We start from the raw sequence: 10,945 nt of genomic DNA, 5'->3' as shown, positions 1-10,945 counted from the left end.
GTTTGTCGTCATTGTTGTCGTCGTCTTCTGAGTAGCTCGCATACAAATTTTGTGGGAAATCAATGGGTGTGTTTTTGTTGTCTGCCATGATGTTGTTTTAGTGCTTTAGACATTGTCACCTCCATTTGTAGGCATGCTTGTTTTTTTGTTGCTCATGGTTTCTCTTGTGAGCTTGCTTGGTAGCATCCCATCTATGGATTCTAGAGTTTTCCTAATGTCTATATGTGGGTTTTTTAGGCCTTGTATGATGGTTTTCCTTTATTATTAATGTATAGGGGAACAACAAATCTCTACTTTTTTTGGAAGGTTTGGATTCTTTGTTTGCTACAGATACCTCTCTATATTTGTTTTTTTCTCTCATGAACAATTCAAATTTATGGTTTTTTATTCTGATATATGCCTATTCTATGGGCAATGTAATATTTCTCCCTCTGTTCATAGACTCTTTGGATGAGTTATGCTCTATTTTTTTATCCTCTGGGGGTAAAAATGGAAAGTTGTTGTTGGGTTTTTTCAAGAACACAATCTTGTAGTGTATATGTGAAATGTAACTTCATTATTTTATTATGAATGAAATTACAGGTGTTTTCCTACAAAAAAGAAAGAGTAAAACTTAATAATTATTAATAAATAATAATTCATTAATGTTCATAACCTTTTTATCCCTTTAATGATCATATTCATTTTCTTCATTTATACTTAGTCTTGCACTCTTTGATTCATCATTTGAGCTTTTTGTCCCTGAGGATGGGTGAAGTGTTCACATGAAATATTGAACACATCAAAAAAATCACACAGTGTTATTCCACAAGTTTTCATCATCAATATATGAAATTATTAAATAGAGTGTGTATGGAGTGAATTATTTTTTGCCATGGAAAAATCATAATTTTTATTGATATTTGAAAATTAAATGTTGAAGATGTTGGAAGCATATGTAGTAAAGGTGGTCATAAGCCACAGAATTTGTTGTACTGTCCAAAAATGAGTCAATCCCAGGTATGGGAGACTAATATGATAAATACATATGATAAGTTATGTAATATATAGACATGAGAATGTACTATAAACAAAAATTAAATACATCAAAATTAAATCCAAAAATGACATGAAATCAGGGCCCGAAGACCCTGTCCTGCTGCACGTCCATGTATGGTCGATGGTAGTAATAGTAGTATTCTTGGTCATGTTATTCTCTAATCAACCAGATCCCCCTTGGTTGGAGCGTGTCTTCTTTGGATAACTGTTCAAAAAATTTGTTGTGCTCCTTGTGGTGAAGAAAAAGGATCGAAAAGCAAAGGCGAATGCAGTAGTATCCCCCAATGATCCATTCAGAAAGATGAGAATATCATCAACAAATAGAAGGTGGGTGAGGATGAAATTGTTTGTGATCTTGATGCCCAACAATTTTCCCTGTCTTTTTTCCACAATAATGTGACGACTCAGTCCTTCCATGATCAATAAGAAAAGAAGAGGTGAGAGAGGAAAACCTTGTCTAAGACCTCTCTCAGCATGAAAGAAATATGATGTTGAACCATTGATAAGGACACTATATGAAACATTTGTAATACAACACATAATCCATTGAATGAAAGGTAATGGGAACCCAAGATGAGTCAATATCATCCTTATGTAGAGCCAGCTGATTCGATCAAAAGCCTTAGCTAGATCAATCTTGAGGACCATACCTTTGAGTTTCTTAGTTTTGATGGAATGGAGGGCCTCCTAAGTTATGCTAACAAGTTCATGGATCTGTTTGATATCAAGAAAAGCAAATTGCTCTGGGGAAATGTGCTCAAATAAAATGGGCTTGAATCAGTTAGCAATAATCTTGGCAATAATCGTATAGATACAGTTGCAAAGTGATATAGGCCTGAAATCATTGAAAGATTGAGGATCATCAAATTTGGGGATTAGTGAAATAAAGGTAGAGTTAAAGGCATCATACATACTCCCCCCCTTCTGGCATTCTTTAATGACCTATAGGAGATCATTCCCAAGGATGTCAAAGAAAGCAAGATAAAATTCAATTGACCAGCCATTAGGTCTAGGGATTTTATCCTTCTTGAACCATTTTAGCGTGGCTTCTGATTCCCCCAAAGTAACCAAAAATGGTAGGCTCTTACCCGCTTCTTGATCCACAAATCTAAGGAAAAGGCCTGCCACCTTAATGACCTCGGCAAGTTTTTCATCCTGTGAAGCACTGAACAGTCTACCAAAATGGGAGGTACTGAGGGTAGACAATTGATGAAATGTCTTTTCCTGCAGACCATCATCATCCTCCAGATGCCAGATGGTATTGATAAACCGATGCCCATTTCCAAATAGGTGATAAAAATTTGTGTTTTCGTCCCCCACCTGTAGCCAAATGGCACGGCTCCAAAGTCCCAAGGTTTCCTCACGGTCCTTCAAAATTCTATTTTGGTCCGCTTCTAAGATATTGAGTCATTCTTTTGCCTTAGAGGAGAAAAATACATGGCCATCCCAATCTACCATATTTTCAAGCTCTGATTTCACATCTCTTAGTGTCTACACATCTTTGATTCTTTTATCCTTGGCCCAATCAATAGATTTATGTTTAAGGGTGAGAATTTTTTTGGCAAGGACTTGAGATACCGTTGTCCATGAGAGGGTGAAAAGGCCTTCCAATGCTTTGTTACCAGTTGAAGGTATCCTTCATCCTTGATCCAAGTAGAGTTGAACTTATATGGTGCCTTTGGTTTGCGGTCTCCACAAGCGAATTCAAGGTAAATGGGTAAGTGATCAGGCAATCCCCCAAATCCCACCCATTGTCGATATAAAGAGAGATGGTCGAGTAGAGAGTCCTCGACCAAAAAAATTTCCAACCTCTTGGTGAGCGCTGCATCTCCAGTCCTTTTATTATGCCAAGTAGGTTGCATACATGCCATAGGGATATCAGATAGATGATGGTCCTCCAATAGAGACCAGAAATTATCAGATAGTGAATCACATTGTGCATTGTGACCCCAGGATTCAGCATGACCTATAGAGAAATTGAGATCTCCCCCAATAATAATATTATCAGCTTGCATATAGGTATGATTAAGGAGCTTGTGCCAGAAAGGTGCCCAATTGATGCAGGGACCATACACATTGATGAGTCTCAGCTCCATCCCAAATTCAGAAGTGTAAATATCAGCCCTAATGATTCCTTCCCCTCCCTAGGTATTCAATAGTTTTACAGACCTAGGATTGTAACCCAGAGCCAGACCACCAAACTGCCCACGAACGTCCAAGGCATGAAAATTCCAGCCTGGGATAATTGCCTCAAGTATGGGGATGATAAAAGCACATGGTGCAAGAGTTTCCTATAGAAATATAATATCCACCAATTTCGCATCTAACAAGCGACGAAAAGCTAGTTTCTTAGCAGGACTAGCTAGCCCACGACAGTTAAAGGAGATCCACATCATGGAGAACCAGGGTTATGTGAGGTCAATGCTCTAAGGACCTTTTCAATAGGAGGTTTGCAGCCATGTGCCACATCCAGTTCCACTTGGAATATGGCCTTTGACGTATTGGAATGTCGACCCCTAGCTGATTTAGTTGGGCAAGGGGGGGGGGGGAGGAATGTCGATACCACAACAATCACTAGAAGATAAATGAGCCAGGGAACAAAGGTTATAGTGATGACTCCCACTGGAGTCACAAGAGAGCTCAATAGAAGTCTTGTGACCCGGGAAATCTGGTATGGAGGGGGGGGAGGGGGAGAAAGTAGGCAAGGAAGGAGCTAGTGCGCATAAAACTGAGGGGGGACAAAATGTAGGTGCATAAGTGCATAGTGATTCACATGGAATGCATTCAGTTGAAATGTCAAAATTTAGAGAGTGTAAAGAGGAAGAAGTACCCGCAATAGAGGCAACCGCCATTATAGTCGCACGAGATCTGGTAATACGTGGGGATGGGGGGCGAACAGTCTCCATGCAAGCATCACTGGCCGCTGGATCAGCCACCGCAGGACGTTCCTCAATCTGTGCAGGTCTCTTGCCGCACAGATCAACTGTGGGAATTGTATCAGCTTGTTCAAGATGAGCCACCAATGCAGATCTGGAAGCCAGTAGAGGACAGTCTTTGTATAGATGCCCAATTTTGTGGCATCTGCGACAGCGATAGGGAACACCTTCATAATCTAAAATCTGAACCCTACATGTATTCCTCCAATGCAGTTGCATGTTATCCTTGTAGAAAATCCTGCAAATTCACAAGCTAATGCAATTTGCTAAAGCAAGAGACAAGAATCCCATAAACATCGAGCAAACAATAATCAATAGAGGAAGAGAATCAAAGGCACATAACACAATAAATATCTGGGGAAAGCCACAACTCAAAACCCCACTATCTATTTTATATTAGTCCAGAAAATCAAGATGAAATTACAATGTTTTTCTCTCTAGAACAATCCCAACACTCAGCAAATTCAATCTCCAACTCATAAGAAAGATCAAGGCCAAAGCTTAGCCTCTTCACAAGCTCTCCAAGTATCGATTCCAATGTGTAATTCCTATGGAGAATAACTTGTATTTAAAGGGAAATAAAGCCTATAAAAATAGTGCAATCCCTCAAGGATCAGTTCCTGATTACATGCACTATCAGTGCAACTCAAAAAAATCTAAAACAAATAGTACACTATCCCTGCACTCTAGTCTCAACTAGGTCTTTCTCATAATCAACATGCATGAGTTTATGATGAGTAAATATTATGTTAACTAGAGTAGCACTGGTGGAGTTCATTAGTGTCACCACTAACTGTTAACTCATTATTAGTTCTCTCAATTAGTTTGAGAACTAATTTAACTGAACTGACTCATGAAGCTGAGTCTTCTATTTTACAACTCACAATTAACTCACACTAGACTCCTACAAAGTAGGGAGAACATATACATGACTTACAAAATAATTCCAACTCGAATTTCATAAGTTAAGTTTAATAAACTTAATTTAACTATTTTAAGTTGCTATGAGAATAGAATTCGAATTTAATTCACAATTTAATTCAAGGACAAATTAAACTGGAATTTCTTGTTCCTATTTCTCAACACTCCTCCAGTCCCTCTCTGGTATCCAGGTGGACTAATATATGTGCCATAGACATGTTCCCTGTAACTATATAAGATTTGAATTATATATATATATAATTGCTTTTTTTAAGAAATTTGATTGGTATTATTTTTTTTTAAGGAATGAGAATATTTGGAGAACCAATAACTTCGAAAAATTGGCTACCACTATTACACCATATACAACTATTTCATAAATTCCACTACTAGACTAGTTATAACATGTCTCATGGGACTTGAACCAACAAAGTTAGATAAATTTCACGAAACCACTTGAACTAAAATCCTTTGAAAAAAATAATTAATTGTTTTTTAAAGGAGATGGGTAGCAAATTTGTATTATAATAAAAAATCGGTTACAAGGCTAGTACCTTTACAAGATTCATCATTCTTTAGTATGACATTGTTTTTACATTTCCAAAAATGATCTCTTCTATATCTATGGTCTTTTTTACCTACTATATTATGTTGGTTTCTACCATAGATCCTAAAAAAAACTCATAGAAATTGTTTAAACTTGTAATACAGCTATCTAATTTTAAATTCTTATTTATAATTCCTTATTTAGTAGCATTTCTAATTTCTGATCTAGTAACATTTCTAATTCCTAATTTTTAATTTGCAATTTAGTAACATTTCTAATTTCGAGTTTGAGGTGAAAATATTTCATTTAATTGAGACCTAAAGGACCAACTTCAGGATTGACAGTCACTTGTTCATCAAGATTTTCCTTTGCCTACTCTCCTTGTTCTTCTATTATGCAAGGTGAATGCTAGAGCATTGCTTGATTGTTGAGCATATTAGTTTTCTTTCCCTTTTGTTCATTGGCAAAGTCAACCTCTAACTTGTTCATCTGAATCTCCAATACAACTAGTTCAAATTCCATAATGGCCTGCAATCTATCAAATTTCCTCTACAAAAGTTCATACTTCTTTTCCAGCAAGTCCAAATGCACCCTTTGTTCCTTGTCAACCAAATTGGCTTGTTGCTTGAGAACAATCAACATATTCTCCACGGCATCGGCAAACCTTTCCATCAATTGGTTTATTCTCTCTTGCACTTATTATAAAGAATTCATGTCATTATGTGTCATTGCATTTCCTTGTTGCAAAAGCAGACTTTAAATGAAATCTCTAATTGCAGTCTGCCCCAAATATTTGTTGACCCCCTGTTGCATGTATTCCTTTATAAAGAATTTCCCAGAGAAAGCCAATTCCTTTCCTGAGGTCGCCAACCGCGAGTAATAAATTCCATGTCCTTTAGTTTCAGATATTTGTCTTTGCATATCTCCTTTGGTATCATAGTAAGGTGATGACCAATACAAATTGTGTGTGAATTCAAGACTTCCTTAGGATAATTACATGCTTCTTCATATCTAACCTTGGACACACCTATATCCACCACACATCTCCTTAAAAATTTTCGATCTTCTGCCACTTGCCTATCTTCATGTTGCCAACTATTAACCTGTTATAAATGCATGTTATTCTAGTATACACAACCACCAATCTCTATTTATGGAAGGGGTCGGATTCCCCTCTCCAATATGGAGGACTTATGAGTTTTAGCATTAGGATTATGCCCTAACTTTTAATGCCAACATGTCATTGCAATATCCAACCATCTTTTCCACGAGAAAAAATGCCATTATATTTAGTGATATTGACACTACAATTTGTCCAACAATTCATGATATTGGTGAACATAATATATGATTTTGGTCCCACTCCAATTTTCCTTGTTCCAAGGTTTCTCCCTTATTTGCTAAGGCATCAAACATACTTTTCAAATTCTTGTAAACATTATATAATTCTATCACCTTGAAATGTCGAGTTTGAAGAACAATTCTTTGCAGGACAGGGGAGAGAGATGTGGCGAGGTTTCCTATCGCTTGTTTTACTTGCCTAATCATGATCATTGAGTCTCCATAAACTGATATCTTGTGGATCCTTTGTTCTTTGGATATCTCATTGATACTACTTGGTTGTTGGTTATGATTCCCAACCTCAACACGTACTGTGACTCCTTTTACTCATCGGGGCGAAGAATGACCCCTTTGTTGGAGAAATAAATTGTTATTGATTTAAAAGAGTGATCAAATGAAGAAAATAATATCATAGGCTTAAATATAGCTTTAAGACCTTTCCAATGAGCTATTGCATGCCCTCTAACTCCTCTCCATTGAGAAGAAATTAAATTTTCAAGTTAAAAAACCCTTGTTTAACTCTTGTCCAAGTTGGCCTTGCTTGAACAAATCACCCCCCCCCCCCACAAAATAGATATGTTGGTTCAATTTATGTGACCAAAATACAACAAATAGGACTAATGTCTCCTTCATTCTAGCTATCAACTCGACCACATAAGAGATCAAAAGACAAATTCGATCCTAGGGGAAGAGAATTTATAGGTTCATATCTCACGAACCATGAGGAAAAGTGAAGAAGAAATAATTTTTTGGGTTCTGGTTTTTGTGGTATTTGGGTAATGGTTTTTGGTAAATTATTTGATCTCTATTCTTAAATAAAATTGGAGCAGACTTGACTTCATATGTAGCTCAGATCCTAGACCCTTTGAAGGCCATATTTTTGCCTTGATAAGAGATAGAATTTTGACCTAAGACTCAACCTGAGGAGTAATAAAATTTGGCCTAATTCGGCCTCTAAAAGAGACTGGAACTCAACCTCTAGCAAGCCCTGAAACTCGGTCCTGTGGCCTTGCCAAATTCACCCTCCTATGACAAAATTTGACCATAGAAGTTTGGCCTCTTTTTAGAACTATTTTCAGCCTTTTTTTTTGCAGACCTCGGCATGGAATAAGACCAAAATTTAGCCTCAGATTCAGCATGAAGTGAGTCAAAAATTCGCTTTGTGTGTGGCCAAATCAATCATGTGGTAAATGAAAATTTTGGCCATTTTGTGAAAAATCCTTTGGTTCAGATTTTGGTTTATCTGTTACATCTATTTGGAGCTTGGTTGGAGTAGATTTAAAACTTGTTTTGAGGAACCATTTTTGAATAGACCTGTTGTGCTATACAACAACCACCCCATTTCTAAATTTTTATCAAAAAACTTTAAATAGAAATGGGTCCCTTTTTAAGACTTAGTTAAATTCAATGATTCAATAATAATCGCATGCCTAGATTTAATTATATAACACATGGAAATCATTTTCAAAAGGCCGGACCCGATAGAACTAATATCTGAAACCTTTTCTTAAAATGTAATATAATATGATATATTTTTCTTTGAGAAGTCCTCATAAGCAAATCTCCGATGTGATAATGCGATCGGAGATCGCATATCGCAAAATTAAACAAGGATGCATCCCAAATGGTCTATACTAAACCTCCGATCTGATAACATAATTGCAATCGGCAATTGCACATATCACATGACACATAGCGAAAGCCCTTTCGAATTCCCCAATTGCGATATCATAAAGTAAGGCACGGTTCCCAAGAAAAGACCGTCAAAAGGTATTATTAGTAGGCGTAAATATTAAAAGGAATAATAAACGAAAAAGAAATAAATCAAACGGTCTGCTAACTATCCCTCCGCCTTATTATATTCCTTACCTTTATCACAATCGGGGCTATCAACCCAAAACGTTAAGCCTGACCGATGAACCTCCCGATTGCGATTTGCAATTTATCGCTGATCGCTGATCGGGAAGATCAAAAGATACGTTTTAAAGGACCATCAAGCATATGTGCGATGCAACGTATAATTATTACATTTATTAACCACGATTGGCAGTTATGAAGGTCATTAATTTTGTAGTTAAGGGTGAATCCTTCGAGGATTTCACCCGTGGTAATACTTAATTACATTTGGTTTATCATGCGTAAATTACCATAACTCTTTTCATTTCATATTAGCTTTGAGCGGGTATATTTCTCTGTTACGTTTTTCATTGTCTGTGCAGAGCTACTCTGAGCTGATGAATCCAGAGAAAATGGGAAAGAAGGTGAAGAAACCCAAGGTCCCTGTCATAGCCAAAGATTAACCAAATAAGAAAGGATTGATATCTGATACTACCTGCCTCGATTTAGGCAAAGCATCATGGGAGAGTAGCTACAATTTGCTAGAAGCAAAAGAGCCTGAAGAACTCGAAGAAGAAGCAACAGCAGATTCCATGAGCAAATCAGAGAATACCCTTAAGGAATTGGCCTGCTCATATCTACATAGAATAGCAGCGCGTGCCAAGGTTTTGCCCTATAATGATGTGGTCAAGTGGATTGTTGAAAGCATTGCGACCACAGACAGGACATTCTCTACAGCTGATGGAAAAGTGTTCGGGTCGTTTAGAGCAGAGGATCTTAGACAAATGTACCATTTACCTCAGCCGGAGAAGCGGTATAACAAAGCATTTTTGGAGGCTTTTGCCAAGGAGAACGACATTGAATCTGACCCTATCAGACAATGGAGACATTTTCTGACCAAACACAAGCACGAGACATCAGGTATGTACTCTGTAGATTCATTGGCTTCTCCTTATTGTTATGCTGGTGCAATGATGTGCAGACTCTTCGAAGTCCATGATTCTGCTAAATTCTCTATAGATATGGTCCCATTAATGGAGGCTGCAATTAATGGCTATATCATGGATTGGGAAAACATTCTATTTGATAAAATGGCCACCAAGATACTTGAATATAGAAAAAATAGGTTTGTGTCTACCCGGGTGATACCTCCCTTTTACATGAGTGCCTATATTATGGACACTATCTGTTTTAATTCCGAATACCCCATTCTTGGATGGAAATGGACTCCGCAGGATCCCAATCCCATTCACATCTATCATAAGGAGCTATGGAAAGCCCATTATAAGAACCATCTATATAGAATTTGTCATGGTTTTATTCTTCCCGTGTATTATGCCATATTCAATAAGCCTGCTCCTAGGTTATCCGAGGAAGCATCAGTCGACCTAACTACAATTGGCAGTTGGTTTGGAGAAGAAAGATTCACCTATATAAGGATTTTCCACAGCCTTGCCAACCCTCATGTTCTTCCTCTGTACATCCCTGATAAAATACTGGCCAGGGAAATAGCACATCAAATAACAGTGAAGGGATGTCAAGGACCCTTAGGGATTCTAAAGAGCACATGTGGCCGAAATTTCCCCTTCAATGTGGTGCTTTTACCTTGCATGGTTTTAAACATGCAGAGAAGGAGGCTGAGAAAATAAAGTTGTTAAAACTTGCAACTATCCCAAAAAGGCAGTACGATCCTAGAAAGGTTGCCTACAATGTTACCTCTCAAGCTAAAATCGTCAGATTTGATCATGAGGAGGATAGCTACAACGACTTGTTTGTTTCAGCAGAAATAGTTTCTCGAGTCAAACATATGGCCAAGATCAAATTGGGAGCAGAAGGCCTAGAGGAATTCTATAGGCTCGGGGCGCAGAGATTGGAAACCCTACCTCTATACTTGTTAATACGACCTCTATGGTATAACCTCAAGGCTACTTTGAGGAGAAAATTACTGAGAATTCTCCCGAAATTGAAAAGATCCTTGAGAAGGAGAAAACAACAGAAAAGGAGAAGAAGCAGGTAACAACTAGTGAACCCCTTGATACAGATATTAATATTGATCCCAAGTTAGTCAAGGAATGGGAACAATTTGATTCAATCATCAGTAATTGTTATGAAACTAGCTCAAGAAAAGATAGAAAAGATAGATCAACGCCTTAGAATTCAGCCTCTTCGAGGGGGCAACCTCCTTTACATTACATAAATGAACAATTCTTGGATGATACAAATGACAAAACCTCCTTTCTATATATAGGAGTCTAAGGAGTCACAATATAATCCAGCCGACCTAACAATAATAATATAAAGCCACAAAGATAACAATAGAGGGATT

This window comes from Pinus tabuliformis, chromosome 5_2 (genome assembly GCF_031772625.1).
Source record: "Pinus tabuliformis cultivar Carrire ecotype Pingquan chromosome 5_2, CPIR1, whole genome shotgun sequence".
In the NCBI taxonomy this organism is placed as follows: Eukaryota; Viridiplantae; Streptophyta; class Pinopsida; order Pinales; family Pinaceae; genus Pinus; species Pinus tabuliformis.
Note: the sequence above shows the minus strand (reverse complement) of the source record.